The 8,267-nt window shown below is 36.3% G+C and overlaps 1 long non-coding RNA gene across 1 annotated transcript; it reads right to left on the minus strand.

The window, feature by feature from the left end:
• Positions 1 to 3,267: 3,267 nt before the first annotated feature.
• Positions 3,268 to 8,025, minus strand: LOC136848475 (uncharacterized). The gene is made up of 4 exons (XR_010856029.1): positions 7,550 to 8,025; positions 4,897 to 5,078; positions 4,208 to 4,322; positions 3,268 to 3,479 (listed from the first exon to the last, which is right to left on the minus strand). It is a non-coding gene; the product is annotated as an uncharacterized lncRNA (long non-coding RNA).
• Between the last annotated feature and the right edge of the window lie 242 nt (positions 8,026 to 8,267).

The raw sequence follows: 8,267 nt of genomic DNA on the forward strand, positions 1-8,267 counted from the left end.
ATTTTTCGTTTGCATGTAGTATGTTGTAGTCAGTAAAAATCCTCATACCCTTATTTCTATCGATAATTTTGCTTTTCTTGTTTGAAAGTGGTGAAATTAATGTTCCCACATTTTCAATAAATATTTTTGTGGCATTCTGTAACATAGGCGTCATTCCCAAATAATTTCTTAATGAGGTGTTCAGTCATAGCGAGAGAGAGAGAGAGAGAGAGAGAGAGAGAGAGGGAGTTTTCAGGACTCACTTTTGTATCCTAGGTGGTATATTTCTTCAAGGGAGATGAATACTTGACAATTTTTTTTCCAATACATTATAACTCATTATTATTGAAGCAATAAAATTTGCGCTGCGAATTTGTGTTGACTTTCTCACAAACGTCGCCTGAAACTGGAAAGAAAAGTCAATAAACAGTCTGCGCATGAACCCAATACATGTATCCTCACGGTTTTTTTTTTTTTTTTTCTCTCTCTCTCTCTCTCTCTCCATTTTAGTTTTCTCTAAAAGAAAACTATTGTGCCGGGTTTGCCTGCCCGTCCGCACTTTTTTCTTTCCGAACTCTTTCTGTCCGCCGTCAGCTCTTAAAAGCTACTGAGGCTAGAGGGCTGCAAATTGGCATGTTGATCATCCACCCTCCAATCATCAAACGTGCCAAATTGCAGCCCTCTAGCCTTAGTAGTTTTTTTTTATTTTATTTAAGGTTAAAATTAGCCATAATCGTGCTTCTGGAAACGATATAGGATAGGCTACCACCGGACCGTCGTTAAAGTTTCATGGGCCGCGGCTCATACAGCATTATACCGAGACCACAGAAAGATAGATTTATTTTCAGTGGCCTTGGTTATAAGCTGTAGCGGCTGTACAGAAAACTCGATTGCGCCGAAGTAATTTTTTTACGTGTATGTATTGCAAACAAGGAAAGATCTGTTTAATCTGACCTGTACGTCGGAGATAATAGTATGTTTTTATATATTTTTTTTTATTCTTGTTTGAGCCCAGTCATCTCAGCTCCACTAGACAGTATCTCCAAAGAGAGACATCACACGGGTGACTCTGCTCTTTAAGAGATGTTTCCCCAGACTACTTTTCGCCTCCTTGCAATAGTCATCATTTCCAGAGTGGGTCCTATATAGGTATGTGGGTGTTGAGTTTTTTTGTGGCTCCTTTTTTCACAGTTAGGATCTTGTCTTTTGGGAATTATTCAAGAGAAGATGCAAAAGATGTTGCCTCTAGTTACTCTCCTGTCAGCATTTCCTTCTTTAGCAAAGAAACAAAGTTATGATCACGATATTTATTTTTCGTTTGTAGGAAATTTGATCCACCCATTAAGTGTCTTCATATCCTTATTTCTACCGATTGGGTTTGGTAATGCTCGCGATAATTTCATTTTTATCTTTGAAAGTGATGAGATTCTTACAGGTTTTCAGTCTATTTTTGTGGCGTTTTGTAGCATTGCTTTATAATTTTATATTATGGAACCGGTTCAGTCTAAAACAAATAAATTCTTTATTAGGTTATACTGTATTTCTTATTAACTCCTACTTTATTTGAGTTCCCCCGACATATAGAACCCTTATTGTGATACAGGGTTATTTCCATGCCAGTTTTCCGACCAGAATCCGTTTCAGCGTTATTTAGTAAAGGGAACCCACTTATAATGTTGGAGTCTATGTGCCCATGTAGAAAAATTAATACTCATGAAACCTTTTGTCGATCATTCTTTAAACGTAAAATGTACTCATCCATGAATAGAGTCATTACCCCTCGGTATCAATGTAGTACACCTATGAGGCCCCGTCTAGTAAACTGCTGTTCTTAAAAATAAGCAATGTTACTAATTATGAGTCAACCTTTGTTTCGTAACAGGTTTAAGTTAGATTGTAACTTTTACCTCATCCCGTTTTATCTTTGTTTATTTCCACTTTATATTCAAATATGTATGAACGCTTCTATTAATATTAAATTGGCAGTAGTAAGTGGCATTTGATCGGCCTCTTGTAGCATTTGTAGGAGACCCAGTGCATTCAGATACTGGCCCTCCTCTCGTTATGGCCCGTTTTCTATACTCCTGCAGTGAAATGTTAATATTCTCTACTGATCCCCTCCCCCGTCACAACACTTCTGAAGAGAGTGAGCATACCACGCGTTTCGCTCTCATTGTATTTACCATTCATGAGCTCATTCGGTAAAATACCGTCGTGGGATGTATTCATACCCCATGAAAGGAATATTTAATGGTAGACCTACTTATTTTTCCATTCAGTTTACTGATATACGGGAAGTTTATCGCAGGCTCCCCTCTGTTGAATGTCGGTTACCTTTTACCCTTTCAAGTTTTATCAAGTTCACTGATACTTCACAATCCAATGCCGTTCAAAAATGATGCACTGAAACTCAGAGTTGTGCAAAGGGTTAACATTATTATACCTATAGACATTGTCTTTGACCCTTTATTATTAAGGGTTTTTTCACTGTTGTCTAATTCCGCGACTGTTACTTGAACTTTGCTTCGCGTTCGTTTCTTGCCGTCCATATTTCGAAAGCCTTTATACGGTAGAACTTTTGTGCAGGGCAGATCGTGACTCAGTTATGTAGCTGGTTTTGCTTTCCCAAACGCATGTTATTAATTTGTCGTAACAGACCATTCAGTGCTATGAGTTTTGCTTAAGATCTGAAAGCCTGATGAACCTCACTCTCCTGCTGAATTTTGGTTTACCAGTCTTGATTCTTGGCTAAGTTTTATATTCTAGAGAACCATGTTATTCATTTACTAGCCAGGATTTCTCTTTCTCAGTGCAACAGTAACCATGTTCGTTCATTTTTTATAAACAGAAATCAGTTTCTGGTCGTTTACAAAAGAAATCCATATCAGCTAATTCAAATTTCGGACACGCGTATATTCCTGCAGGATCTCTAGCTAGCTTTTATTCCCTCATTTTAATAAATTTTCACATTCAAGACGTATTTTATTGGTCCTTAATTTTAAGAAAAAGAAACCACCAATCGTTCCAACCCGTGTCTTCAGGTTCTATTCTTTACTTAATTAATCAAGAGTTATTTCCAATCTTTGGGGAAGGTTCTGTCAATAACGGGGAGTCATTTTTTCTTATAAAAAAATGCTCAATACTTTGATACTACCCAGCTTAATCTCTAATCGTGGTCGTGTTTTTAATGCCCTTTTTCAAGGTGTATGTAATATTCATTCAATAGCTCATTTCATAGTTGTAGCATGTTTTCACTGGGTTTTATGTATATTAAATAGAAGGAGGAGATAAACCACTCCATCTTTTATTATGGCTCAGATACAATACCATCTTTGATTAATTTAAATTGCAATAATTCCCAAAGTTACTACATCGCGATATGTTAAAGTTATATTAGTCGTAGACTGGTATACAAATTCCTGTTGCATTCCGATGTGCCTTAACCTTTTGGTTAAGGAGTTGAACCATCTCTGGTTCCCTGAAGTCCGTCCAACGGAAATCTAGGAAAAAGAAAAAAAAGTTTCAATCAGTAAATACGAAAGCTAGGTTAGACAATTACTTTTAAACGTGTAATCTTAGCCTCTAACCAGTAAATCATGGCTATTTAATTATAGTACAGGCCATAAGTGTCCTGCATGAAATGCACTGGCGAGTAAAATCATTACTATGACGCTAATACACTGTTTATCCAAACCACTTTATGAACAAATCATCAAAGGAGTTTTGATTATCTTAAATTATTAAAACAATCGATGTTAAGACAAACCAACCGTTTTCGAGCTGACCAGTATCCAGTAACTTTACAAAGTCCTGGTTTCTTTTGATGCAAGAAATTCTTAAAAATAAAATCCCAAGAGCTGACGTCCTCAAATCCATATGATTGAGTTCTGTTAGTAAAATGCTATCTGCGTCTCCTTCAGCAAAAAAAAAAAAAAAAAAATAATATTTGAACAACAGGTGTTTTCATAATCCTAGGTAAGAGTGCTTGTCCCCAAGGTGATAGGTGGAGGACTGAGTTAAGAACTCACGTTGAAAAAAGCAAGCCTTCTTCCTTGATTAGTTTCCACTAGCAAGACGTCAATTGTTTCACCTAACTGTTTGCACACCATTCCAAGGCTTTGATCGTTGTTGCAATTGGTTTTCGTGACAGTGTAACTGTTAAGAGAATAGTTAATTTAAAATAATAAATTCATACAAATTGGTTCTCTCTTACATTTAATATACAAACCTCAGTGAAAGTTTTTCCCGTTTTTCGTTTTCATTTTGGCGGGTGATAGGATCACTAATTTGAGAATGGAGTTGCCTTTTGCCTGTTGGTTCTTATGGGTAGATTGTTCGTCTCTCTTTGCCCATTAAGCCAAAACGAAAAAATAAAGTAAACTTCAATTACACTAGGTTTTGTGTACAGCACGTGAAATGAATATTAAAGAAAACTATTTTCTCTGGCTTTATATTATAATTCAAATATATGAACAAATTTGATATAGAGGTACCTTTTTAATAATAATCAAAGATGCTAAATAGTAAACATGAAAAAATATAATGACCGTAGGATGGTGTACAAGTTAGCTTTTTTTGCCGAAATGCCATTAGTGTATTGTTAAGGGGTTGAACCATTCACAATTCCCTGAAGTCTGAAAGTGAATCTAAAAAGCAGTAAGTTAAATACGAACGCTAGGTTAGACAATTTAATCTTGAAATCAAAGCCACTAACCACCAAATATACCCTCATCTGACGCTTTATTACAATATAGGCTATACAAATCCAGTAGTAAATCAGGTATCAAGTAAAACCGTTACTATAACACATTGACTGTCTCTACAATTTTATTAACCAATTACCAAAGGCTTTGGGATTAATATCCTTAATTTATAAAACGATGTCAAGTAAGGCAGAAACCAAGTTTTCGAGCTTACCAGTAGCCAGCTGTCCGGCACAGGTCAGGTTGCTACAGGAACTTATGAAATTACTTGCTTTTGAACTCTCACTAAGCATTGATTTCTTTTGCTGAACGAAAACCTCCATTAATATTAAGATCCCAGTAGCTGACGTCCTCAAATCCGTCTGCCAAAATTAAGTAAATCTCCATCTTCATGCACTGCAAATGAAAAAAAAAATCGTCAATAATATTAAGGTAACAGGCGTTTCTTAATCCTAGGGAAGATTCTAGTCTCATGGTGTTGTAGGGAGGACTGACAAACTCATTTCGAAAAAACATGTTCCTCGCTTTGCTTTACTTGTTACTGTGTCGTTCTATCAATTTCCATCAACAAGACTTCAGTTGTTTACAGCTTAGCTATTTACAAACACTTTTATAATGTTTATTTTTTTATCTGCTTAGCACACAGGCCAAGGAAGTCTACCTACGTCTTGGCCGCTAGATGAGCAGGTTAACAACTCATCCAAATTTGCTCATGCTGTTCATTTTTAACGAGAACAGTAAGGGAAGAAATATCATGCCTGATCAAGGGATTATTGCTTTTTCATTAAAACTGAACGTGTTATTTCTCCTAAAGTGTGTTTAAGTTATATCAACGACCCTAGCTAAGAGATAATCTGATGCCCTAACACAAGAACACTTGATCAACACAACACTCCTTTTACCAATGGCAGCGTTTTAGGGGAGTATCCTCGAGCAGGTTTTTTCTTCAGCCTGATTCAAAAAACTATACAAGAATTATGAACGACAGTGATTTCTAAGCCTTTCTCCCTCATCTCAGTCACCTGTTAACATCTGTCTTATCAATTAACACATTACCAGTATTAATATTCAGTTTTAGTGGAAAGCATTTTCTCGAGTATTTTCAATTCCCTAATTATCCTACAGAAAAATAGCATCCTCCTTCACATATGAAAATTCTTAAATCCCTCTAAGTTTTCATTACTAGACTCCTGTCACATCAAAAACATATGATTCATGGTTACTTGTATTGAGCATTATAACAAAAATGGCCATGATACATCTGTACACCACTTCGAAGAACTTTCCTGAAATAGAAAGCCTCTGGTGCCGTAGACACTAGATTCTTACTCATCAAAAACCATGGCAGTGTAAACATTTGTAATTGTGAAACTTTTCACATAACCCAGATGAATACATTGGTTCAAATTTAAGCCCTTCTGGGTATGCCTTCGACATATCAGAGCTGTAAGAAACTCGTCAGACTTTGGCAATGCAAACGTGTAATCATAAAAGACTTCACATAACCCGGATGAGTTCATTGGTTAAAACTCGGGTCTTGACTAAAACCAGATTTTTTTTTTTTTTTTTTTTTTTGGCAATTGTGCCATTTGATCAATTCTTACTTTCTTACTCTAGTAGTTTCCCTCTCTGTAATTAAGGGGAAAAAATGAATGGCAAAAAAATTAACAAGCTTTAAACTTTTCCTTAACTGCGTCAAAAGTCCTCAATCTTTACCGTAAAATTAGCCTTTAGTGGTATGTAATTGCACCTTCCCTTTGCAAAACAATAACATTCAGTACATATTTCTTCACGCTCTGCCTCATGCTCTGCACAACTCTTAATGCTAGTTTATCATTTGATCCTAACAAATCCCTTATATCGTAAAAGCCAAGAAACAGCCATGACATGGCCATTTTCATCAGTATAATGGGCAAAACATATGAGGTCGCGCAGTCCACTCGCAAGAACTAGCAAGCAACTACCAGTCTGGTAATAGTGATTCTGTCACGGTCGACCAAAAAAAAAAACGGGAAATATTTCAATGGGTTTTTTATATATTAAATGGATTGAAGAGAAAATAAATATACCCATATAATTAAAATTATTACCAACTGACAGTTGAATAGCAATAATGATTAAAGTTACCTAATTTCCATGTGAATAAATATAGTCGTATAACTATAGGAAGAGGTACAAGCTCAGTTGTACCACTTTAGTTCCCTGCAGTCCATCTGCATTAAATGACAAACATCAGGGTTCAATCAGTAAACACGAACACTAGGTCTACTCTTGAAAGCAAAGCCACTAACCCACCAAACCTCCATCAGTGCACTTCACATGGTTCACTGTATGCAACACTACAGGGTGTTTGCAGCGTCCCTTCGGCCCATGGCTGCTCTCTCTCTCTCTCTCTCTCTCTCTCTCTCTCTCTCTCTCTCTCTCTCTCTAGTCTTTTACTTTACCACACAGCTGCTCCCTTTCTTCAGTTTTGTTTTTTCAACCTTTCTATAACTTCTTAATACTGATATTAGGCTTTCTCCCAGGTCCACCTTTAGATCTTTATATTCTGTCCAACCACTCCAACTCAAGTACTGAATGGCCGAGAAATCCCCATTGCTTGGCTTGATGGCCAAAGTGAAGTAAAATGAAAATCAGCTAACTACTAAACATATAATCCCTTTCATACTGAATCACAAACGTCTGAATCCGAGTATCCGCTGTTCAAAACAATTTGAAACCCACTGTTAAGTAAACACATAGCCTACTATGACACTAACACATGTCGATCACAACTACTCAACCTTTGACAAAAGGCTTTTGTATGACTATCTAAAATTCATACAACAATTGATGTAAAATGAGAGATCAGTATTTCCAGAGCTTACCAATATCCATCAACTGTCCGGCTTATAGGCGGAGTTGCTGCAGGAAGTAAGAACTTAAGTCTTTGAAAACACTTGAGAAAGCACTGGTTGCTTTTAATACAAGCAATTCTTCGTAAATATTGAAGTCCCAAGAGCGTTTAAATCTTTCCGTTAAAATTAAATATGTAAAATGCTATTATCGTCTTTCTTCCACTATCTTTAATTGAAGAAAAAATTAGGAAACTTCCTCAGCATTTGAATAAAAGACGTTCAGTAAACCTAGGAAAGAATGCATGTCCCATGGTGGTGGTGGAGGTTAACTAAGAATTCATGACGAAAAAACCAGCCGTCAGCTTTGCTTTGCTAGTTACCGGGTCGCTCTAGCTACCAGTAAACCATCAATGTCTTGTTGGGGAAAATTGATAATTCCCTCCAACAATACAGTATAGTTACGCTTTAACTGTTTACCAACACTTTCAAAATATGTATATATATTGTTACAGTGACGCTCTCCCTAACTGTAACTTTCCTTATTTATCCGGGAATTAATAAAAAGATAAATCCGAGACGCTTCGTGGACCAGGTCCTTTTGATACTAAAACTTATACCTTAAAGTTACAGGAAAAAAAAGTCACAATTTGGGCTGGGAAAAAACCAACATTAATTTATGGTGGCCGGTAATAAAGTCACAGGGGAAACATTCACAATATTTCTTGGGAGTCATTATCTTTATGATATT

Source organism: Macrobrachium rosenbergii, chromosome 19, assembly GCF_040412425.1.
Source record: "Macrobrachium rosenbergii isolate ZJJX-2024 chromosome 19, ASM4041242v1, whole genome shotgun sequence".
Lineage (NCBI taxonomy): Eukaryota > Metazoa > Arthropoda > Malacostraca > Decapoda > Palaemonidae > Macrobrachium > Macrobrachium rosenbergii.